The sequence below is a fragment of the Phyllobates terribilis genome, unplaced genomic scaffold, assembly GCF_046119375.1.
Source record: "Phyllobates terribilis strain yellow unplaced genomic scaffold, ASM4611937v1 Scaffold_5__5_contigs__length_657084704, whole genome shotgun sequence".
Lineage (NCBI taxonomy): Eukaryota > Metazoa > Chordata > Amphibia > Anura > Dendrobatidae > Phyllobates > Phyllobates terribilis.
Window position 1 is genome coordinate 655172351 of NW_027362765.1, and position 24233 is coordinate 655196583.

The window sequence follows — 24233 nt, forward strand, 5'->3', positions numbered from 1 at the left end:
TCTGCTGGAACACTGACTTCTTTCATTTAATGCCTGCAGACTATAAAAGAGAACCCAACCCAAAAAGTTTGGTTGATTAGTCTGTGGCATTCTGTTAAACTGTTGCTTATGGCGGTCTCTGTGAGCTTCTCAGCGACATTCAGCCAGCCAGGTATCCTGCCTGCAGTAGATGGAATGTGGCAATGGAACGCTGGCTGCGCGTGTCATAATAGGCTCTGAGCCTTTATATACCTGTGCACAGCAGCAGCCACCTTCAGTCTGCTGCTGGACAGCCAGCAGCAGCAGCAGGAGAGGTATGTAATCAGGAGCCCTCCTGCTAAGGGTAGACAGCTGCTCTTCCACCCCACCCCCCGCCTTAATTGGTTCTCCTCCCTTCCAACGGTGTTGAGGCGGGTGGGAACAGCAGGGGGTGAAGGTGCTGTGTTTAAAGAGGTGGAGTTATGCAGATCTAAAACGCGTGGATTGCAGCAGCAGCAAGCCGAAAAGTGCAGGCATGTAAGGGATCTAGAGGTTGACAACATGTCTTCTTAACGGGAGTCCAGGAGCTCATCTCCACAAATGGACTTTTCAGGATCCTTGGGTGGCTCCGTAGTTTGAAACCAATTCTGGTTATCGCTTCTCGGCCTTTTGGCTAAGATCAAGTGTAGTATCTGTTCTTATCAGTTTAATATCTGATACGTCCCCTATCTGGGGACCATATATTAAATGGATTTTTAGAACAGGGAGATGGAAAAAGAGCTTGCTCTGTCCACTCCACGCATTGACCTGGTATTGCAGTATCTCCAGGACCGGTGCACCCCTTCTTTAATGCAGTTTCTAAAATCAGAAAGAATTGAATTCAATGTTTTTTGTTCATTTTGCTTGTTTGTCGGATTTTGGGATGGACTCTTTGGCTTTGCTTTTCTTCTCCTCATTGGATTTTTCATGTTCAAAGTTGCAGAAGCCAGATTACAAGCTCATTTTGGTTCAACTTCAGCAACTGTGCATTGCATTGCCATGTAATGTGATGCAATGCTATCTTTCTAGCTCTCCCTTTTTACTTCCTTTTGGATAAACAGACATATTAGGCAAGCATTTTGGAGCTTTCACCTAAATAACTACAGGTGGTGAGATAAGCTGCACAATATAATTGACCTTTCAGTATATTGTTGCACACACACCATCTATTTAGAAAATGCCCTTGTTATCAACAGCAGCCTTTTAAACTCACCTGAGCTAACAGGTATGTGCGCTGATTACTCTGCTGCGCTTAAAATTTCTTTTTTGGTTTGCTACAATGCCTTTTCTGAAACGTTGTCTCCTTCTGCTGGAACACTGACTTCTTTCATTTAATGCCTGCAGACTATAAAAGAGAACCCAACCCAAAAAGTTTGGTTGATTAGTCTGTGGCATTCTGTTAAACTGTTGCTTATGGCGGTCTCTGTGAGCTTCTCAGCAACATTCAGCCAGCCAGGTATCCTGCCTGCAGTAGATGGAATGTGGCAATGGAACGCTGGCTGCGCGTGTCATAATAGGCTCTGAGCCTTTATATACCTGTGCACAGCAGCAGCCACCTTCAGTCTGCTGCTGGACAGCCAGCAGCAGCAGCAGCAGGAGAGGTATGTAATCAGGAGCCCTCCTGCTAAGGGTAGACAGCTGCTCGTTCCACCCCACCCCCCGCCTTAATTGGTTCTCCTCCCTTCCAACGGTGTTGAGGCGGGTGGGAACAGCAGGGGGTGAAGGTGCTGTGTTTAAAGAGGTGGAGTTATGCAGATCTAAAACGCGTGGATTGCAGCAGCAGCAAGCCGAAAAGTGCAGGCATGTAAGGGATCTAGAGGTTGACAACATGTCTTCTTAACGGGAGTCCAGGAGCTCATCTCCACAAATGGACTTTTCAGGATCCTTGGGTGGCTCCGTAGTTTGAAACCAATTCTGGTTATCGCTTCTCGGCCTTTTGGCTAAGATCAAGTGTAGTATCTGTTCTTATCAGTTTAATATCTGATACGTCCCCTATCTGGGGACCATATATTAAATGGATTTTTAGAACAGGGAGATGGAAAAAGAGCTTGCTCTGTCCACTCCACGCATTGACCTGGTATTGCAGTATCTCCAGGACCGGTGCACCCCTTCTTTAATGCAGTTTCTAAAATCAGAAAGAATTGAATTCAATGTTTTTTGTTCATTTTGCTTGTTTGTCGGATTTTGGGATGGACTCTTTGGCTTTGCTTTTCTTCTCCTCATTGGATTTTTCATGTTCAAAGTTGCAGAAGCCAGATTACAAGCTCATTTTGGTTCAACTTCAGCAACTGTGCATTGCATTGCCATGTAATGTGATGCAATGCTATCTTTCTAGCTCTCCCTTTTTACTTCCTTTTGGATAAACAGACATATTAGGCAAGCATTTTGGAGCTTTCACCTAAATAACTACAGGTGGTGAGATAAGCTGCACAATATAATTGACCTTTCAGTATATTGTTGCACACACACCATCTATTTAGCAAATGCCCTTGTTATCAACAGCAGCCTTTTAAACTCACCTGAGCTAACAGGTATGTGCGCTGGTTACTCTGCTGCGCTTAAAATTTCTTTTTTGGTTTGCTACAATGCCTTTTCTGAAACGTTGTCTCCTTCTGCTGGAACACTGACTTCTTTCATTTAATGCCTGCAGACTATAAAAGAGAACCCAACCCAAAAAGTTTGGTTGATTAGTCTGTGGCATTCTGTTAAACTGTTGCTTATGGCGGTCTCTGTGAGCTTCTCAGCGACATTCAGCCAGCCAGGTATCCTGCCTGCAGTAGATGGAATGTGGCAATGGAACGCTGGCTGCGCGTGTCATAATAGGCTCTGAGCCTTTATATACCTGTGCACAGCAGCAGCCACCTTCAGTCTGCTGCTGGACAGCCAGCAGCAGCAGCAGCAGCAGCAGGAGAGGTATGTAATCAGGAGCCCTCCTGCTAAGGGCAGACAGCTGCTCGTTCCACCCCACCCCCCGCCTTAATTGGTTCTCCTCCCTTCCAACGGTGTTGAGGCGGGTGGGAACAGCAGGGGGTGAAGGTGCTGTGTTTAAAGAGGTGGAGTTATGCAGATCTAAAACGCGTGGATTGCAGCAGCAGCAAGCCGAAACGTGCAGGCATGTAAGGGATCTAGAGGTTGACAACATGTCTTCTTAACGGGAGTCCAGGAGCTCATCTCCACAAATGGACTTTTCAGGATCCTTGGGTGGCTCCGTAGTTTGAAACCAATTCTGGTTATCGCTTCTCGGCCTTTTGGCTAAGATCAAGTGTAGTATCTTTCGAAAAGGCGGTTTTGGATGTTGGCCGCCCTAGTAGATTGATACATTATGCACACTGGGGTTTAGGCGCTTGTTAGTACGCCAGGTGGCTAATATAGTCATCTGGTGGAAAGCATGGCCCCCCAGGATCGACGCCATTGGGCCGGGGAAGATCGAAAGCCCGAACTGTGAAGTGCCCCAGGAGTGGTGACCCTGGGGTGCCTCAACTCACTGGGATTGGGAACCCCACTTGAGTTTATGGCACATTTGCACTAGCACTTCAATATTTCTTTCTTCACACACACCCTTATTCCGGGCCTTCTGGCCTTAGGATGGGGAATTTTTCAATTCCCGGTCGAAGGTCCGGGCAGTATTATACTGTGAAACCTTCACTATTTATTTAATTTTTTTGTCACTGTGTGTCCACTTTTTCACGTGTGTCCACGTCCTTACTAGGATTTTGTCGGGATGCGGTTCCCTTACGGGTTCCTCTCTTGGCAGGTCTAGGGGGGGAGTGTGTGGCCATCAGGTTCCGCTCCCCCCTGAACCCCCCTGGCTCTCCTCTTTCTGGAGGAGAGCGTTGTTGGCTCCCCTCTTCCGGGAGGGGAGCACAGTCTTTGGCTCCCAGTGCCTTGCTCGGGTGAGAACTCGGGCAGGTGCTGGGGGTAAGATTGGGTCGCCTCTGGCTCCGGCTGGAGGTGGCTATTTGTCCCTGTTCCTCGCTGTGGCCTTCTGGCTCGGAGGGACGGGGAATGGTTTGGGAGACTCTTCTCCTTTTGGAGAGGGTTTCAAGAAGACCAGCATCCTAGTGCACTTTTTTTGTGGCACTTGTCACTTTTTTAAGCGCACTCGGGTTTTGTACACGAATTCGGGCTTTAAAAAAAAAAAAAAAAATCTGTTCTTATCAGTTTAATATCTGATACGTCCCCTATCTGGGGACCATATATTAAATGGATTTTTAGAACAGGGAGATGGAAAAAGAGCTTGCTCTGTCCACTCCACGCATTGACCTGGTATTGCAATATCTCCAGGACCGGTGCACCCCTTCTTTAATGCAGTTTCTAAAATCAGAAAGAATTGAATTCAATGTTTTTTGTTCATTTTGCTTGTTTGTCGGATTTTTAGATGGACTCTTTGGCTTTGCTTTTCTTCTCCTCATTGGATTTTTCATGTTCAAAGTTGCAGAAGCCAGATTACAAGCTCATTTTGGTTCAACTTCAGCAACTGTGCATTGCATTGCCATGTAATGTGATGCAATGCTATCTTTCTAGCTCTCCCTTTTTACTTCCTTTTGGATAAACAGACATATTAGGCAAGCATTTTGGAGCTTTCACCTAAATAACTACAGGTGGTGAGATAAGCTGCACAATATAATTGACCTTTCAGTATATTGTTGCACACACACCATCTATTTAGCAAATGCCCTTGTTATCAACAGCAGCCTTTTAAACTCACCTGAGCTAACAGGTATGTGCGCTGGTTACTCTGCTGCGCTTAAAATTTCTTTTTTGGTTTGCTACAATGCCTTTTCTGAAACGTTGTCTCCTTCTGCTGGAACACTGACTTCTTTCATTTAATGCCCGCAGACTATAAAAGAGAACCCAACCCAAAAAGTTTGGTTGATTAGTCTGTGGCATTCTGTTAAACTGTTGCTTATGGCGGTCTCTGTGAGCTTCTCAGCGACATTCAGCCAGCCAGGTATCCTGCCTGCAGTAGATGGAATGTGGCAATGGAACGCTGGCTGCGCGTGTCATAATAGGCTCTGAGCCTTTATATACCTGTGCACAGCAGCAGCCACCTTCAGTCTGCTGCTGGACAGCCAGCAGCAGCAGCAGCAGGAGAGGTATGTAATCAGGAGCCCTCCTGCTAAGGGTAGACAGCTGCTCGTTCCACCCCACCCCCCGCCTTAATTGGTTCTCCTCCCTTCCAACGGTGTTGAGGCGGGTGGGAACAGCAGGGGGTGAAGGTGCTGTGTTTAAAGAGGTGGAGTTATGCAGATCTAAAACGCGTGGATTGCAGCAGCAGCAAGCCGAAAAGTGCAGGCATGTAAGGGATCTAGAGGTTGACAACATGTCTTCTTAACGGGAGTCCAGGAGCTCATCTCCACAAATGGACTTTTCAGGATCCTTGGGTGGCTCCGTAGTTTGAAACCAATTCTGGTTATCGCTTCTCGGCCTTTTGGCTACGATCAAGTGCTTTATTGCAGGAGATTGTGGTTGAAGGGCACTCGGGTACCCCTCTCCTTGGCCTGGCAGGATCGTCCACTTTGGTGGACTTAACCTGCTTGCTGCTATTAGGGAGAGGGCTTAGTCCCAGGGTAACGAGTTGTGATCCCCCAGCTTCCAGGTGTTTTTCGCTGCAAGAACACTGGGAGCGCAGATTGCAAGCGGCTGCAATTTGCAACCTTGTTGCGTTTTTCCATGGAGGTTGACCCTAACCTCGTGCCTCTTTATGCGAGGCTAAAAAACTCTATCCGAGTTCACTTCACGGCGGGTGGCTCGGATATGAGGAAATTAGGGTATGTAGTCCAGGACGTGCTCAGGAACCTTCTTGGCGTACAAAGTAATGAAATTCTCTCCATCCAGGATTATCCCAGAAGAGGTGACTATGACATCACATTCACCGGAGAAGGTATTTTTAGAGATGTACTAGAAAAGTTAAAAAAAGTTGAATATAGTCCTGTTTTGAAAGGGATACAAATTGTTGAGAACGTCCTGGATGAGGTAAGACTGGTTATTGTAAAAATATTTTCGCCCTTTGTTTCTGCTCCAGAAGTAATGTCATTTCTAGCAATTTATTTTAAAAGTGTTAAATGTATTGGGAAGATATTAAACGAATATAACATATGGACATCTAAGTGGAAATTCCTTGTGAAGTGTACAAGAGATCCAAATACACCAGGTGGTATACGGCTCCCCCCTGCCCGTTTCAAAATTGGGCAAACAAATGGGGATTTCTTCTTTTCTGGGATGCCAGTATATTGCAGAAATTGTGGGCGCTATGGTCATTCAAAAGAAAACTGTCATGTATCATGTAGAAATTGTGCTAGTGAAGAACATGAGACAAAAGAATGCCCTAAGGAAAAGAAATGCAGTTTTTGCCAGACTCCAGGTCACTTTTATTTTTCTTGCCCTCACAGATTTCGGGAAGATGAGCAAAATGGGAAGTCCAAGACGTCCGACCAAGGACCAAAAGATCAGACCACCCCTCAGGAGGAGGAACAACAACCTGGAGCCTCTGGAGACAATAAGGGCGTACCAAATAGTGAAGTGTCTCCAGAGTCTATGACAGGTAAAATACCAAATCCCAAAACCTGGCTGCAGGACCTGCGGGAGTCCAAAAGGAGGGCTGAGAAGGAGCAGAAGGGCACTACTGGTAAGGTCAAAAGGGACCGGCAAAAGGCCGACACAGAAGCCCATGCCCAGTCTGGGTCTCCTAGTGCTGAGGGCGCTGAGTGGATAAAGGTGGGTCCTAAGAAAAAGAAAAAGGGTGGTTCGGAGGAGGCAGCAGGAGGTGAACAGATGGACACTTCTCCAGAAGGGGACGTGGACGCTGGACCCTCAGGGGTTTCGGTCTCCGCTGCTACAGGTGGGGACCGGGATCTTGCTGCCTCTGAAGAGTCAGAGGCTCTGCCTTGTGCGCAACCTCCTCCTATAGGACGACCTTCTACAGGTCAAACAGGGGCGGCGGAACCCCTCGGAGACCCACCTGATGAGGAACTGCATGGCCAGCCAATGGAGACCCAGCGGGTTCTGCCAGCCAGCCCTCCGAGCTATGCCAGTGTAGCGTCGGGTTTATATAAATGTGGTAATCTTTCCTCCTCCACGGAGACTCTCATGACGATACTATCAGATGAGGAGGGAGGCGCAAGCCCAGTGGTCTGATCAGGTTCATCGGACAGGTAAATCCGTTGCTCTTAGTTACCTAAGTAAAATTTCTACATTTTCTAATGATGGCTGAACTCAAAGGTATTTCCCTCAACGTGAGAGGCATAAAATCTAAGACGAGAAGAACTGCTCTTTTTAATTTTTTTACGTGTTTTACTGCATCTGTATTTTTTCTGCAAGAATGTAATATCCCACATGAAATGTCATATCAAAAATATAAAGATGAGTGGAAGTGTGGGCCATCTGTCTGGTCCGGATCGAATGCTGCAGGATCAGCGGGTGTAGCCATACTTTTTAAAGGGAACGTTTTAATTGATTTTATTCAGGAAATTTTACCAGGTCGTATTTTATTAGTGAAAGCTTTTATTGATGGTATTAGATGGCAGTTTTTAAATTTTTATGGATCAACAGAGAAAAATGAAAGAGCCGAAATGCTTGATCTTTTACCATTATTTATTAATAACTCTGAACCTTTTATCTTAGCAGGGGATTTTAATTGTGTTTTAAAAGGTGAAAACCGGCGCTCCAGCTCTGTAAGCAGGAACTACGATAAAACCTCAGGTATGCTACATGATATAGTCAAAGATGCTAAATTGATAGACATATATAAAGAGTGTCATAGTGATAGCCCAGAGGACGCCGGTTTCACTTGGAGCAATGCTAATTGTAGCTCTAGGATTGATTTTATTTTTGGTTCAGATAAAACAATACCTGCCAAATGTGAAGTTTTAACTAATATATTTTCAGACCATAAACTTTTATCCTTTACCATAAAAGTAAATGACAACAAAAAATGTGGTAAGAAAAGCTGGAAAATGAACGTATCCCTTTTAACCGACCCGCAGATTTTATCAGATTTTATTGAGTTTTATAGGAAATGTAGAAAAGGGAAAAAAACAAATGAGACTATGAGTGTATGGTGGGATAGAATGAAAGTAAAAATAAAAGACTTTTTTATTAAAAAGAGTATATGTAGAGCCAAAGAAAAATATGAAGAATATAGAATTTTAAATACCCGCCTACAAACATTATTTAAGCTCAGAGACAATGGGATAGATGTACAAGTTGATATTTCAAACTTAAAAGAAGAGATTTCAAAATGGCTAGAACAAAAAGGAAAAGAGATAATTTTTCGTTCTAGAGTACAACATATAGAAGAAAATGAAAAGTGTTCCAGATATTTTTTTAGGAAAAATAAAAAAGAAAAAGTGATAATTGACCATATAGATGGTGAGAATAATATAAAAAATATGCTGGGTAAAGTTGAGGGTTTTTTTTCTAATCTTTTTAATGGAAAAAATATAGATAATAAATTAATGGATGATTCGCTGCAAGGACTAACAGCTGTTTTAGATCCCGCATCCCAAGAGTTTTTATCCCAAGTTTTAACGGAACAAGAAGTGTTAAAAACTATTAAAAGTTTTAAAACTGGAAAGGTCCCTGGTCCTGATGGCATCCCAATAGAATTTTATGTATGTTTTTATGATATTTTAAAAGATAATTTGTTTTATTTGTTTACTGAGGTTTTTAATAATAAGGTTTTATTAAATTCCTGGAAGAAAGGTGAAGTCTCCCTCCTATACAAAAAAGGCGATAAATCAAAATTAGAAAACTGGAGACCAATAACACTTTTAAATTGTGACTATAAAATAATGGCTAAAATTTGTGCAAATCGTCTAAAAGAAGTCATCAGCAAAGTTATTCATTCTAATCAAGTGTGTGGGGTGCCGGGGCGCAGTATATGGGACAATCTGAATTTAGTGAAAGACTGTATTGAGGATGTGAAAGACAGAAAGGGGAAAATGGCGATTTTATCTATTGATTTTGAAAAAGCATTTGACCGTGTCTCACACTTTTATCTTTTTAAAGTTTTAGAGAAAATGGGCATACCAGAAGGGTTTTTACTATCGCTTAAAGCATTTTACAAGGATTGTACAAGTAAGATTTTAGTGAATGGTTTTAAGACACAAGAGGTATTTTTACGGTCAGGGGTGAAACAGGGATGCCCTCTGTCCCCCCTACTGTTTATCTGTGCACTGGAACCAATGTTATGTGCAATACGCCAAAATAAACAGATATGCGGTGTCCCTCTGCCTGGAAGCGGTGGTTTGGAGGCCAAGGTTGTAGGCTACATGGATGACGTGGCGGTCTTGTGTACAGATGCACCATCACTTACGGCCACTCTCCATCAATTGCAATCCTTTTGCCTAGCTTCTGGTTTTAAAATCAATTTTAATAAGTGTAACATTTTAAGTGTTGGGGGGATGATTTTACGTGATGTACCAATTAATGTCTCCGAATCCATTTCCATTTTAGGTATATCATTCACTGAAAATAATGATGGTTATAATAGTTGGGAAACAGTTACACAGAAAGTAAATACGAAAATATGTATGTGGAACATGAGGAGACTTACAATGGAGGGTAAAGTATTGGTTTTAAAGATGGTGATTTTACCTCTTTTATTGTATCTTAGCATGGTTTTCCCCCCGCCTGTTAATGTTTTAAAAAAGATAACCAAAACCTGTTTTACCTTCTTTTGGAACTCAAAAATGGAAAAGCTGAAAAGAGAAATCGTGATGAAATCAAAAGTAAAAGGTGGTAAAGATTTTCCAGATTTTAATAGGTTTCTTTTAATCCATCTGTTCGTTTACTGTTTTAATGCCCTTTTTAAGAATCACTATTGGTCCTTTTTTATGCGTTTTAATACAGGATTTTTTATGAGAAAGTTTGGATGGTATGAAGTTAATATATCTGTGCCCCATGCTTTTAATTTGTCGACGCATTATGAGATTTTAAGGAAAATAGTGTCCGATTTTAATTTAGGGACTAAGAAAATAGAGGAATTAAGAAATAGTAAGAAACTAATTAAAGAAATACGTAAAAGTGAGGAAATATGTAATGTTGACAGATATGATGATGACAAATCTATGTCTATCTGGAAAATGATTAACGTTTTTTATCTTTTTAATGAACAGAGAGATCTGGCTTGGAGTTGCATGCACCGCTGTCTTCCTTGCCGGGCATTCCAATACAGAAGAGGATTTGTGAGGTCTGCCATCTGCCCAAGAGCCGGATGCCAAGACGAGGAAACGGTGGAACATCTATTATGGACATGTAATTTTGCAAAGGATTTCTGGAGAAGACTGCTCCCCCTACTGGAAAGGGTGGCAGACCTCAAGGACTTTACATATAAAACTGTGCTATACGGACTTATGGAATGCCCCACAATGGACCAGTACACAATGGCTTGGAAGACAGTGAACTGCGCCAAGTCATCTCTCTGGAAAGCGCGCAACATTGCTATTTTTAAACAAGATGTTTTATCAGTGAATGATGTTTTAAGTTTATGTTTATGTGAAATGTATACTTATTATTTAATTGACAAAAAGAAGAATATACATATTTCCAAAAAATGGCTTGTTGACCAATGGAACCTAATTATTTAAAATCTTTGTATTTTTTTGTTTTGGAAATTTCATTTGTCTTTTAACGTTTGGTATTTGTGTAATTATGCTTGTAATTTGTTAAAATTTTAATAAACGGTTTTATCCCTCTGCAGGGGATAGCCAAATAAAAAAAAAAAAACTGTTCTTATCAGTTTAATATCTGATACGTCCCCTATCTGGGGACCATATATTAAATGGATTTTTAGAACAGGGAGATGGAAAAAGAGCTTGCTCTGTCCACTCCACGCATTGACCTGGTATTGCAGTATCTCCAGGACCGGTGCACCCCTTCTTTAATGCAGTTTCTAAAATCAGAAAGAATTGAATTCAATGTTTTTTGTTCATTTTGCTTGTTTGTCGGATTTTGGGATGGACTCTTTGGCTTTGCTTTTCTTCTCCTCATTGGATTTTTCATGTTCAAAGTTGCAGAAGCCAGATTACAAGCTCATTTTGGTTCAACTTCAGCAACTGTGCATTGCATTGCCATGTAATGTGATGCAATGCTATCTTTCTAGCTCTCCCTTTTTACTTCCTTTTGGATAAACAGACATATTAGGCAAGCATTTTGGAGCTTTCACCTAAATAACTACAGGTGGTGAGATAAGCTGCACAATATAATTGACCTTTCAGTATATTGTTGCACACACACCATCTATTTAGCAAATGCCCTTGTTATCAACAGCAGCCTTTTAAACTCACCTGAGCTAACAGGTATGTGCGCTGGTTACTCTGCTGCGCTTAAAATTTCTTTTTTGGTTTGCTACAATGCCTTTTCTGAAACGTTGTCTCCTTCTGCTGGAACACTGACTTCTTTCATTTAATGCCTGCAGACTATAAAAGAGAACCCAACCCAAAAAGTTTGGTTGATTAGTCTGTGGCATTCTGTTAAACTGTTGCTTATGGCGGTCTCTGTGAGCTTCTCAGCGACATTCAGCCAGCCAGGTATCCTGCCTGCAGTAGATGGAATGTGGCAATGGAACGCTGGCTGCGCGTGTCATAATAGGCTCTGAGCCTTTATATACCTGTGCACAGCAGCAGCCACCTTCAGTCTGCTGCTGGACAGCCAGCAGCAGCAGCAGCAGGAGAGGTATGTAATCAGGAGCCCTCCTGCTAAGGGTAGACAGCTGCTCGTTCCACCCCACCCCCCGCCTTAATTGGTTCTCCTCCCTTCCAAAGGTGTTGAGGCGGGTGGGAACAGCAGGGGGTGAAGGTGCTGTGTTTAAAGAGGTGGAGTTATGCAGATCTAAAACGCGTGGATTGCAGCAGCAGCAAGCCGAAAAGTGCAGGCATGTAAGGGATCTAGAGGTTGACAACATGTCTTCTTAACGGGAGTCCAGGAGCTCATCTCCACAAATGGACTTTTCAGGATCCTTGGGTGGCTCCGTAGTTTGAAACCAATTCTGGTTATCGCTTCTCGGCCTTTTGGTTAAGATCAAGTGTAGTATCTGTTCTTATCAGTTTAATATCTGATACGTCCCCTATCTGGGGACCATATATTAAATGGATTTTTAGAACAGGGAGATGGAAAAAGAGCTTGCTCTGTCCACTCCACGCATTGACCTGGTATTGCAGTATCTCCAGGACCGGTGCACCCCTTCTTTAATGCAGTTTCTAAAATCAGAAAGAATTGAATTCAATGTTTTTTGTTCATTTTGCTTGTTTGTCGGATTTTGGGATGGACTCTTTGGCTTTGCTTTTCTTCTCCTCATTGGATTTTTCATGTTCAAAGTTGCAGAAGCCAGATTACAAGCTCATTTTGGTTCAACTTCAGCAACTGTGCATTGCATTGCCATGTAATGTGATGCAATGCTATCTTTCTAGCTCTCCCTTTTTACTTCCTTTTGGATAAACAGACATATTAGGCAAGCATTTTGGAGCTTTCACCTAAATAACTACAGGTGGTGAGATAAGCTGCACAATATAATTGACCTTTCAGTATATTGTTGCACACACACCATCTATTTAGCAAATGCCCTTGTTATCAACAGCAGCCTTTTAAACTCACCTGAGCTAACAGGTATGTGCGCTGGTTACTCTGCTGCGCTTAAAATTTCTTTTTTGGTTTGCTACAATGCCTTTTCTGAAACGTTGTCTCCTTCTGCTGGAACACTGACTTCTTTCATTTAATGCCTGCAGACTATAAAAGAGAACCCAACCCAAAAAGTTTGGTTGATTAGTCTGTGACATTCTGTTAAACTGTTGCTTATGGCGGTCTCTGTGAGCTTCTCAGCGACATTCAGCCAGCCAGGTATCCTGCCTGCAGTAGATGGAATGTGGCAATGGAACGCTGGCTGCGCGTGTCATAATAGGCTCTGAGCCTTTATATACCTGTGCACAGCACCAGCCACCTTCAGTCTGCTGCTGGACAGCCAGCAGCAGCAGCAGCAGGAGAGGTATGTAATCAGGAGCCCTCCTGCTAAGGGTAGACAGCTGCTCGTTCCACCCCACCCCCCGCCTTAATTGGTTCTCCTCCCTTCCAACGGTGTTGAGGCGGGTGGGAACAGCAGGGGGTGAAGGTGCTGTGTTTAAAGAGGTGGAGTTATGCAGATCTAAAACGCGTGGATTGCAGCAGCAGCAAGCCGAAAAGTGCAGGCATGTAAGGGATCTAGAGGTTGACAACATGTCTTCTTAACGGGAGTCCAGGAGCTCATCTCCACAAATGGACTTTTCAGGATCCTTGGGTGGCTCCGTAGTTTGAAACCAATTCTGGTTATCGCTTCTCGGCCTTTTGGCTAAGATCAAGTGTAGTATCTGTTCTTATCAGTTTAATATCTGATACATCCCCTATCTGGGGACCATATATTAAATGGATTTTTAGAACAGGGAGATGGAAAAAGAGCTTGCTCTGTCCACTCCACGCATTGACCTGGTATTGCAGTATCTCCAGGACCGGTGCACCCCTTCTTTAATGCAGTTTCTAAAATCAGAAAGAATTGAATTCAATGTTTTTTGTTCATTTTGCTTGTTTGTCGGATTTTGGGATGGACTCTTTGGCTTTGCTTTTCTTCTCCTCATTGGATTTTTCATGTTCAAAGTTGCAGAAGCCAGATTACAAGCTCATTTTGGTTCAACTTCAGCAACTGTGCATTGCATTGCCATGTAATGTGATGCAATGCTATCTTTCTAGCTCTCCCTTTTTACTTCCTTTTGGATAAACAGACATATTAGGCAAGCATTTTGGAGCTTTCACCTAAATAACTACAGGTGGTGAGATAAGCTGCACAATATAATTGACCTTTCAGTATATTGTTGCACACACACCATCTATTTAGCAAATGCCCTTGTTATCAACAGCAGCTTTTAAACTCACCTGAGCTAACAGGTATGTGCGCTGGTTACTCTGCTGCGCTTAAAATTTCTTTTTTGGTTTGCTACAATGCCTTTTCTGAAACGTTGTCTCCTTCTGCTGGAACACTGACTTCTTTCATTTAATGCCTGCAGACTATAAAAGAGAACCCAACCCAAAAAGTTTGGTTGATTAGTCTGTGGCATTCTGTTAAACTGTTGCTTATGGCGGTCTCTGTGAGCTTCTCAGTGACATTCAGCCAGCCAGGTATCCTGCCTGCAGTAGATGGAATGTGGCAATGGAACGCTGGCTGCGCGTGTCATAATAGGCTCTGAGCCTTTATATACCTGTGCACAGCAGAAGCCACCTTCAGTCTGCTGCTGGACAGCCAGCAGCAGCAGCAGCAGGAGAGGTATGTAATCAGGAGCCCTCCTGCTAAGGGTAGACAGCTGCTCGTTCCACCCCACCCCCCGCCTTAATTGGTTCTCCTCCCTTCCAACGGTGTTGAGGCGGGTGGGAACAGCAGGGGGTGAAGGTGCTGTGTTTAAAGAGGTGGAGTTATGCAGATCTAAAACGCGTGGATTGCAGCAGCAGCAAGCCGAAAAGTGCAGGCATGTAAGGGATCTAGAGGTTGACAACATGTCTTCTTAACGGGAGTCCAGGAGCTCATCTCCACAAATGGACTTTTCAGGATCCTTGGGTGGCTCCGTAGTTTGAAACCAATTCTGGTTATCGCTTCTCGGCCTTTTGGCTAAGATCAAGTGTAGTATCTGTTCTTATCAGTTTAATATCTGATACGTCCCCTATCTGGGGACCATATATTAAATGGATTTTTAGAACAGGGAGATGGAAAAAGAGCTTGCTCTGTCCACTCCACGCATTGACCTGGTATTGCAGTATCTCCAGGACCGGTGCACCCCTTCTTTAATGCAGTTTCTAAAATCAGAAAGAATTGAATTCAATGTTTTTTGTTCATTTTGCTTGTTTGTCGGATTTTGGGATGGACTCTTTGGCTTTGCTTTTCTTCTCCTCATTGGATTTTTCATGTTCAAAGTTGCAGAAGCCAGATTACAAGCTCATTTTGGTTCAACTTCAGCAACTGTGCATTGCATTGCCATGTAATGTGATGCAATGCTATCTTTCTAGCTCTCCCTTTTTACTTCCTTTTGGATAAACAGACATATTAGGCAAGCATTTTGGAGCTTTCACCTAAATAACTACAGGTGGTGAGATAAGCTGCACAATATAATTGACCTTTCAGTATATTGTTGCACACACACCATCTATTTAGCAAATGCCCTTGTTATCAACAGCAGCCTTTTAAACTCACCTGAGCTAACAGGTATGTGCGCTGGTTACTCTGCTGCGCTTAAAATTTCTTTTTTGGTTTGCTACAATGCCTTTTCTGAAACGTTGTCTCCTTCTGCTGGAACACTGACTTCTTTCATTTAATGCCTGCAGACTATAAAAGAGAACCCAACCCAAAAAGTTTGGTTGATTAGTCTGTGGCATTCTGTTAAACTGTTGCTTATGGCGGTCTCTGTGAGCTTCTCAGCGACATTCAGCCAGCCAGGTATCCTGCCTGCAGTAGATGGAATGTGGCAATGGAACGCTGGCTGCGCGTGTCATAATAGGCTCTGAGCCTTTATATACCTGTGCACAGCAGCAGCCACCTTCAGTCTGCTGCTGGACAGCCAGCAGCAGCAGCAGCAGGAGAGGTATGTAATCAGGAGCCCTCCTGCTAAGGGTAGACAGCTGCTCGTTCCACCCCACCCCCCGCCTTAATTGGTTCTCCTCCCTTCCAACGGTGTTGAGGCGGGTGGGAACAGCAGGGGGTGAAGGTGCTGTGTTTAAAGAGGTGGAGTTATGCAGATCTAAAACGCGTGGATTGCAGCAGCAGCAAGCCGAAAAGTGCAGGCATGTAAGGGATCTAGAGGTTGACAACATGTCTTCTTAACGGGAGTCCAGGAGCTCATCTCCACAAATGGACTTTTCAGGATCCTTGGGTGGCTCCGTAGTTTGAAACCAATTCTGGTTATCGCTTCTCGGCCTTTTGGCTAAGATCAAGTGTAGTATCTGTTCTTATCAGTTTAATATCTGATACGTCCCCTATCTGGGGACCATATATTAAATGGATTTTTAGAACAGGGAGATGGAAAAAGAGCTTGCTCTGTCCACTCCACGCATTGACCTGGTATTGCAGTATCTCCAGGACCGGTGCACCCCTTCTTTAATGCAGTTTCTAAAATCAGAAAGAATTGAATTCAATGTTTTTTGTTCATTTTGCTTGTGTGTCGGATTTTGGGATGGACTCTTTGGCTTTGCTTTTCTTCTCCTCATTGGATTTTTCATGTTCAAAGTTGCAGAAGCCAGATTACAAGCTCATTTTGGTTCAACTTCAGCAACTGTGCGTTGCATTGCCATGTAATGTGATGCAATGCTATCTTTCTAGCTCTCCCTTTTTACTTCCTTTTGGATAAACAGACATATTAGGCAAGCATTTTGGAGCTTTCACCTAAATAACTACAGGTGGTGAGATAAGCTGCACAATATAATTGACCTTTCAGTATATTGTTGCACACACACCATCTATTTAGCAAATGCCCTTGTTATCAACAGCAGCCTTTTAAACTCACCTGAGCTAACAGGTATGTGCGCTGGTTACTCTGCTGCGCTTAAAATTTCTTTTTTGGTTTGCTACAATGCCTTTTCTGAAACGTTGTCTCCTTCTGCTGGAACACTGACTTCTTTCATTTAATGCCTGCAGACTATAAAAGAGAACCCAACCCAAAAAGTTTGGTTGATTAGTCTGTGGCATTCTGTTAAACTGTTGCTTATGGCGGTCTCTGTGAGCTTCTCAGCGACATTCAGCCAGCCAGGTATCCTACCTGCAGTAGATGGAATGTGGCAATGGAACGCTGGCTGCGCGTGTCATAATAAGCTCTGAGCCTTTATATACCTGTGCACAGCAGCAGCCACCTTCAGTCTGCTGCTGGACAGCCAGCAGCAGCAGCAGCAGGAGAGGTATGTAATCAGGAGCCCTCCTGCTAAGGGTAGACAGCTGCTCGTTCCACCCCACCCCCCGCCTTAATTGGTTCTCCTCCCTTCCAACGGTGTTGAGGCGGGTGGGAACAGCAGGGGGTGAAGGTGCTGTGTTTAAAGAGGTGGAGTTATGCAGATCTAAAACGCGTGGATTGCAGCAGCAGCAAGCCGAAAAGTGCAGGCATGTAAGGGATCTAGAGGTTGACAACATGTCTTCTTAACGGGAGTCCAGGAGCTCATCTCCACAAATGGACTTTTCAGGATCCTTGGGTGGCTCCGTAGTTTGAAACCAATTCTGGTTATCGCTTCTCGGCCTTTTGGCTAAGATCAAGTGTAGTATCTGTTCTTATCAGTTTAATATCTGATACGTCCCCTATCTGGGGACCATATATTAAATGGATTTTTAGAACAGGGAGATGGAAAAAGAGCTTGCTCTGTCCACTCCACGCATTGACCTGGTATTGCAGTATCTCCAGGACCGGTGCACCCCTTCTTTAATGCAGTTTCTAAAATCAGAAAGAATTGAATTCAATGTTTTTTGTTCATTTTGCTTGTTTGTCGGATTTTGGGATGGACTCTTTGGCTTTGCTTTTCTTCTCCTCATTGGATTTTTCATGTTCAAAGTTGCAGAAGCCAGATTACAAGCTCATTTTGGTTCAACTTCAGCAACTGTGCATTGCATTGCCATGTAATGTGATGCAATGCTATCTTTCTAGCTCTCCCTTTTTACTTCCTTTTGGATAAACAGACATATTAGGCAAGCATTTTGGAGCTTTCACCTAAATAACTACAGGTGGTGAGATAAGCTGCACAATATAATTGACCTTTCAGTATATTGTTGCACACACACCATCTATTTAGCAAATACCCTTGTTATCAACAGCAGCCTTTTAAACTCACCTGAGCTAACAGGTATGTGCGCTGGTTACTCTGCTGCGCTTAAAATTTCTTTTTTGGTTTGCTACAATGCCTTTTCTGAAACGTTGTCTCCTTCTGCTGGAACACTGACTTCTTTCATTTAATGCCTGCAGACTATAAAAGAGAACCCAACCCAAAAAGTTTGGTTGATTAGTCTGTGGCATTCTGTTAAACTGTTGCTTATGGCGGTCTCTGTGAGCTTCTCAGCGACATTCAGCCAGCCAGGTATCCTGCCTGCAGTAGATGGAATGTGGCAATGGAACGCTGGCTGCGCGTGTCATAATAGGCTCTGAGCCTTTATATACCTGTGCACAGCAGCAGCCACCTTCAGTCTGCTGCTGGACAGCCAGCAGCAGCAGCAGCAGGAGAGGTATGTAATCAGGAGCCCTCCTGCTAAGGGTAGACAGCTGCTCGTTCCACCCCACCCCCCGCCTTAATTGGTTCTCCTCCCTTCCAACGGTGTTGAGGCGGGTGGGAACAGCAGGGGGTGAAGGTGCTGTGTTTAAAGAGGTGGAGTTATGCAGATCTAAAACGCGTGGATTGCAGCAGCAGCAAGCCGAAAAGTGCAGGCATGTAAGGGATCTAGAGGTTGACAACATGTCTTCTTAACGGGAGTCCAGGAGCTCATCTCCACAAATGGACTTTTCAGGATCCTTGGGTGGCTCCGTAGGTTGAAACCAATTCTGGTTATCGCTTCTCGGCCTTTTGGCTAAGATCAAGTGTAGTATCTGTTCTTATCAGTTTAATATCTGATACGTCCCCTATCTGGGGACCATATATTAAATGGATTTTTAGAACAGGGAGATGGAAAAAGAGCTTGCTCTGTCCACTCCACGCATTGACCTGGTATTGCAGTATCTCCAGGACCGGTGCACCCCTTCTTTAATGCAGTTTCTAAAATCAGAAAGAATTGAATTCAATGTTTTTTGTTCATTTTGCTTGTTTGTCGGATTTTGGGATGGACTCTTTGGCTTTGCTTTTCTTCTCCTCATTGGATTTTTCATGTTCAAAGTTGCAGAAGCCAGATTACAAGCTCATTTTGGTTCAACTTCAGCAACTGTGCATTGCATTGCCATGTAATGTGATGCAATGCTATCTTTCTAGCTCTCCCTTTTTACTTCCTTTTGGATAAACAGACATATTAGGCAAGCATTTTGGAGCTTTCACCTAAATAACTACAGGTGGTGAGATAAGCTGCACAATATAATTGACCTTTCAGTATATTGTTGCACACACACCATCTATTTAGCAAATGCCCTTGTTATCAACAGCAGCCTTTTAAACTCACCTGAGCTAACAGGTATGTGCGCTGGTTACTCTGCTGCGCTTAAAATTTCTTTTTTGGTTTGCTACAATGCCTTTTCTGAAACGTTGTCTCCTTCTGCTGGAACACTGACTTCTTTCATTTAATGCCTGCAGACTATAAAAGAGAACCCAACCCAAAAAGTCTGGTTGATTAGTCTGTGGCATTCTGTTAAACTGTTGCTTATGGCGGTCTCTGTGAGCTTCTCAGCGACATTCAGCCAGCCAGGTATCCTGCCTGCAGTAGATGGAATGTGGCAATGGAACGCTGGCTGCGCGTGTCATAATAGGCTCTGAGCCTTTATATACCTGTGCACAGCAGCAGCCACCCTCAGTCTGCTGCTGGACAGCCAGCAGCAGCAGCAGCAGGAGAGGTATGTAATCAGGAGCCCTCCTGCTAAGGGTAGACAGCTGCTCGTTCCACCCCACCCCCCGCCTTAATTGGTTCTCCTCCCTTCCAACGGTGTTGAGGCGGGAGGGAACAGCAGGGGGTGAAGGTGCTGTGTTTAAAGAGGTGGAGTTATGCAGATCTAAAACGCGTGGATTGCAGCAGCAGCAAGCCGAAAAGTGCAGGCATGTAAGGGATCTAGAGGTTGACAACATGTCTCCTTAACGGGAGTCCAGGAGCTCATCTCCACAAATGGACTTTTCAGGATCCTTGGGTGGCTCCGTAGTTTGAAACCAATTCTGGTTATCGCTTCTCGGCCTTTTGGGTAAGATCAAGTGTAGTATCTGTTCTTATCAGTTTAATATCTGATACGTCCCCTATCTGGGGACCATATATTAAATGGATTTTTAGAACAGGGAGATGGAAAAAGAGCTTGCTCTGTCCACTCCACGCATTGACCTGGTATTGCAGTATCTCCAGGACCGGTGCACCCCTTCTTTAATGCAGTTTCTAAAATCAGAAAGAATTGAATTCAATGTTTTTTGTTCATTTTGCTTGTGTGTCGGATTTTGGGATGGACTCTTTGGCTTTGCTTTTCTTCTCCTCATTGGATTTTTCATGTTCAAAGTTGCAGAAGCCAGATTACAAGCTCATTTTGGTTCAACTTCAGCAACTGTGCGTTGCATTGCCATGTAATGTGATGCAATGCTATCTTTCTAGCTCTCCCTTTTTACTTCCTTTTGGATAAACAGACATATTAGGCAAGCATTTTGGAGCTTTCACCTAAATAACTACAGGTGGTGAGATAAGCTGCACAATATAATTGACCTTTCAGTATATTGTTGCACACACACCATCTATTTAGCAAATGCCCTTGTTATCAACAGCAGCCTTTTAAACTCACCTGAGCTAACAGGTATGTGCGCTGGTTACTCTGCTGCGCTTAAAATTTCTTTTTTGGTTTGCTACAATGCCTTTTCTGAAACGTTGTCTCCTTCTGCTGGAACACTGACTTCTTTCATTTAATGCCTGCAGACTATAAAAGAGAACCCAACCCAAAAAGTTTGGTTGATTAGTCTGTGGCATTCTGTTAAACTGTTGCTTATGGCGGTCTCTGTGAGCTTCTCAGCGACATTCAGCCAGCCAGGTATCCTGCCTGCAGTAGATGGAATGTGGCAATGGAACGCTGGCTGCGCATGTCATAATAGGCTCTGAGCCTTTATATACCTGTGCACAGCAGCAGCCACCTTCAGTCTGCTGCTGGACAGCCAGCAGCAGCAGCAGCAGGAGAGGTATGTAATCAGGAGCCCTCCTGCTAAGGGTAGACAGCTGCTCGTTCCACCCCACCCCCCGCCTTAATTGGTTCTCCTCCCTTCCAACGGTGTTGAGGCGGGTGGGAACAGCAGGGGGTGAAGGTGCTGTGTTTAAAGAGGTGGAGTTATGCAGATCTAAAACGCGTGGATTGCAGCAGCAGCAAGCCGAAAAGTGCAGGCATGTAAGGGATCTAGAGGTTGACAACATGTCTTCTTAACGGGAGTCCAGGAGCTCATCTCCACAAATGGACTTTTCAGGATCCTTGGGTGGCTCCGTAGTTTGAAACCAATTCTGGTTATCGCTTCTCGGCCTTTTGGCTAAGATCAAGTGTAGTATCTGTTCTTATCAGTTTAATATCTGATACGTCCCCTATCTGGGGACCATATATTAAATGGATTTTTAGAACAGGGAGATGGAAAAAGAGCTTGCTCTGTCCACTCCACGCATTGACCTGGTATTGCAGTATCTCCAGGACCGGTGCACCCCTTCTTTAATGCAGTTTCTAAAATCAGAAAGAATTGAATTCAATGTTTTTTGTTCATTTTGCTTGTTTGTCGGATTTTGGGATGGACTCTTTGGCTTTGCTTTTCTTCTCCTCATTGGATTTTTCATGTTCAAAGTTGCAGAAGCCAGATTACAAGCTCATTTTGGTTCAACTTCAGCAACTGTGCATTGCATTGCCATGTAATGTGATGCAATGCTATCTTTCTAGCTCTCCCTTTTTACTTCCTTTTGGATAAACAGACATATTAGGCAAGCATTTTGGAGCTTTCACCTAAATAACTACAGGTGGTGAGATAAGCTGCACAATATAATTGACCTTTCAGTATATTGTTGCACACACACCATCTATTTAGCAAATGCCCTTGTTATCAACAGCAGCCTTTTAAACTCACCTGAGCTAACAGGTATGTGCGCTGGTTACTCTGCTGCGCTTAAAATTTCTTTTTTGGTTTGCTATAATGCCTTTTCTGAAACGTTGTCTCCTTCTGCTGGAACACTGACTTCTTTCATTTAATGCCTGCAGACTATAAAAGAGAACCCAACCCAAAAAGTTTGGTTGATTAGTCTGTGGCATTCTGTTAAACTGTTGCTTATGGCGGTCTCTGTGAGCTTCTCAGCGACATTCAGCCAGCCAGGTATCCTGCCTGCAGTAGATGGAATGTGGCAATGGAACGCTGGCTGCGCGTGTCATAATAGGCTCTGAGCCTTTATATACCTGTGCACAGCAGCAGCCACCTTCAGTCTGCTGCTGGACAGCCAGCAGCAGCAGCAGCAGGAGAGGTATTTAATCAGGAGCCCTCCTGCTAAGGGTAGACAGCTGCTCGTTCCACCCCACCCCCCGCCTTAATTGGTTCTCCTCCCTTCCAACGGTGTTGAGGCGGGTGGGAACAGCAGGGGGTGAATGTGCTGTGTTTAAAGAGGTGGAGTTATGCAGATCTAAAACGCGTGGATTGCAGCAGCAGCAAGCCGAAAAGTGCAGGCATGTAAGGGATCTAGAGGTTGACAACATGTCTTCTTAACGGGAGTCCAGGAGCTCATCTCCACAAATGGACTTTTCAGGATCCTTGGGTGGCTCCGTAGTTTGAAACCAATTCTGGTTATCGCTTCTCGGCCTTTTGGCTAAGATCAAGTGTAGTATCTGTTCTTATCAGTTTAATATCTGATACGTCCCCTATCTGGGGACCATATATTAAATGGATTTTTAGAACAGGGAGATGGAAAAAGAGCTTGCTCTGTCCACTCCACGCATTGACCTGGTATTGCAGTATCTCCAGGACCGGTGCACCCCTTCTTTAATGCAGTTTCTAAAATCAGAAAGAATTGAATTCAATGTTTTTTGTTCATTTTGCTTGTTTGTCGGATTTTGGGATGGACTCTTTGGCTTTGCTTTTCTTCTCCTCATTGGATTTTTCATGTTCAAAGTTGCAGAAGCCAGATTACAAGCTCATTTTGGTTCAACTTCAGCAACTGTGCATTGCATTGCCATGTAATGTGATGCAATGCTATCTTTCTAGCTCTCCCTTTTTACTTCCTTTTGGATAAACAGACATATTAGGCAAGCATTTTGGAGCTTTCACCTAAATAACTACAGGTGGTGAGATAAGCTGCACAATATAATTGACCTTTCAGTATATTGTTGCACACACACCATCTATTTAGCAAATGCCCTTGTTATCAACAGCAGCCTTTTAAACTCACCTGAGCTAACAGGTATGTGCGCTGGTTACTCTGCTGCGCTTAAAATTTCTTTTTTGGTTTGCTACAATGCCTTTTCTGAAACGTTGTCTCCTTCTGCTGGAACACTGACTTCTTTCATTTAATGCCTGCAGACTATAAAAGAGAACCCAACCCAAAAAGTTTGGTTGATTAGTCTGTGGCATTCTGTTAAACTGTTGCTTATGGCGGTCTCTGTGAGCTTCTCAGCGACATTCAGCCAGCCAGGTATCCTGCCTGCAGTAGATGGAATGTGGCAATGGAACGCTGGCTGCGCGTGTCATAATAGGCTCTGAGCCTTTATATACCTGTGCACAGCAGCAGCCACCTTCAGTCTGCTGCTGGACAGCCAGCAGCAGCAGCAGCAGGAGAGGTATGTAATCAGGAGCCCTCCTGCTAAGGGTAGACAGCTGCTCGTTCCACCCCACCCCCCGCCTTAATTGGTTCTCCTCCCTTCCAACGGTGTTGAGGCGGGTGGGAACAGCAGGGGGTGAAGGTGCTGTGTTTAAAGAGGTGGAGTTATGCAGATCTAAAACGCGTGGATTGCAGCAGCAGCAAGCCGAAAAGTGCAGGCATGTAAGGGATCTAGAGGTTGACAACATGTCTTCTTAACGGGAGTCCAGGAGCTCATCTCCACAAATGGACTTTTCAGGATCCTTGGGTGGCTCCGTAGTTTGAAACCAATTCTGGTTATCGCTTCTCGGCCTTTTGGCTAAGATCAAGTGTAGTATCTGTTCTTATCAGTTTAATATCTGATACGTCCCCTATCTGGGGACCATATATTAAATGGATTTTTAGAACAGGGAGATGGAAAAAGAGCTTGCTCTGTCCACTCCACGCATTGACCTGGTATTGCAGTATCTCCAGGACCAGTGCACCCCTTCTTTAATGCAGTTTCTAAAATCAGAAAGAATTGAATTCAATGTTTTTTGTTCATTTTGCTTGTTTGTCGGATTTTGGGATGGACTCTTTGGCTTTGCTTTTCTTCTCCTCATTGGATTTTTCATGTTCAAAGTTGCAGAAGCCAGATTACAAGCTCATTTTGGTTCAACTTCAGCAACTGTGCATTGCATTGCCATGTAATGTGATGCAATGCTATCTTTCTAGCTCTCCCTTTTTACTTCCTTTTGGATAAACAGACATATTAGGCAAGCATTTTGGAGCTTTCACCTAAATAACT

General features: G+C 43.8%; 13 non-coding genes and 2 pseudogenes across 13 annotated transcripts; all 15 read left to right on the forward strand.

Annotated features, from left to right (window-relative positions):
- The first annotated feature begins 611 nt into the window (after positions 1-611).
- LOC141149176 (U2 spliceosomal RNA) lies at positions 612-802 on the forward strand. Its single transcript, XR_012245484.1, has one exon. It is a non-coding gene; the product is annotated as a U2 spliceosomal RNA (small nuclear RNA).
- Positions 803-1917: 1115 nt separating this feature from the next.
- LOC141149177 (U2 spliceosomal RNA) lies at positions 1918-2108 on the forward strand. The gene has a single exon (XR_012245485.1). It is a non-coding gene; the product is annotated as a U2 spliceosomal RNA (small nuclear RNA).
- Positions 2109-3229: 1121 nt separating this feature from the next.
- Positions 3230-3321, forward strand: LOC141151273 (U2 spliceosomal RNA; annotated as a pseudogene).
- Positions 3322-4117: 796 nt separating this feature from the next.
- On the forward strand, positions 4118-4297 carry LOC141150708 (U2 spliceosomal RNA; annotated as a pseudogene).
- Positions 4298-10687: 6390 nt separating this feature from the next.
- On the forward strand, positions 10688-10877 carry LOC141150677 (U2 spliceosomal RNA). Its single transcript, XR_012246813.1, has one exon. It is a non-coding gene; the product is annotated as a U2 spliceosomal RNA (small nuclear RNA).
- Positions 10878-11992: 1115 nt separating this feature from the next.
- LOC141149878 (U2 spliceosomal RNA) lies at positions 11993-12183 on the forward strand. The gene has a single exon (XR_012246159.1). It is a non-coding gene; the product is annotated as a U2 spliceosomal RNA (small nuclear RNA).
- Positions 12184-13298: 1115 nt separating this feature from the next.
- Positions 13299-13489, forward strand: LOC141149695 (U2 spliceosomal RNA). The gene has a single exon (XR_012245984.1). It is a non-coding gene; the product is annotated as a U2 spliceosomal RNA (small nuclear RNA).
- A 1114-nt stretch (positions 13490-14603) lies between these two features.
- LOC141149178 (U2 spliceosomal RNA) lies at positions 14604-14794 on the forward strand. Its single transcript, XR_012245486.1, has one exon. It is a non-coding gene; the product is annotated as a U2 spliceosomal RNA (small nuclear RNA).
- A 1115-nt stretch (positions 14795-15909) lies between these two features.
- Positions 15910-16100, forward strand: LOC141149180 (U2 spliceosomal RNA). Its single transcript, XR_012245488.1, has one exon. It is a non-coding gene; the product is annotated as a U2 spliceosomal RNA (small nuclear RNA).
- A 1115-nt stretch (positions 16101-17215) lies between these two features.
- LOC141149181 (U2 spliceosomal RNA) lies at positions 17216-17406 on the forward strand. The gene has a single exon (XR_012245489.1). It is a non-coding gene; the product is annotated as a U2 spliceosomal RNA (small nuclear RNA).
- Positions 17407-18521: 1115 nt separating this feature from the next.
- On the forward strand, positions 18522-18712 carry LOC141149183 (U2 spliceosomal RNA). The gene has a single exon (XR_012245490.1). It is a non-coding gene; the product is annotated as a U2 spliceosomal RNA (small nuclear RNA).
- Positions 18713-19827: 1115 nt separating this feature from the next.
- Positions 19828-20018, forward strand: LOC141150107 (U2 spliceosomal RNA). The gene has a single exon (XR_012246377.1). It is a non-coding gene; the product is annotated as a U2 spliceosomal RNA (small nuclear RNA).
- Positions 20019-21133: 1115 nt separating this feature from the next.
- On the forward strand, positions 21134-21324 carry LOC141149184 (U2 spliceosomal RNA). The gene has a single exon (XR_012245491.1). It is a non-coding gene; the product is annotated as a U2 spliceosomal RNA (small nuclear RNA).
- Positions 21325-22439: 1115 nt separating this feature from the next.
- Positions 22440-22630, forward strand: LOC141149185 (U2 spliceosomal RNA). Its single transcript, XR_012245492.1, has one exon. It is a non-coding gene; the product is annotated as a U2 spliceosomal RNA (small nuclear RNA).
- A 1115-nt stretch (positions 22631-23745) lies between these two features.
- On the forward strand, positions 23746-23936 carry LOC141150804 (U2 spliceosomal RNA). The gene has a single exon (XR_012246915.1). It is a non-coding gene; the product is annotated as a U2 spliceosomal RNA (small nuclear RNA).
- Positions 23937-24233: the final 297 nt, after the last annotated feature.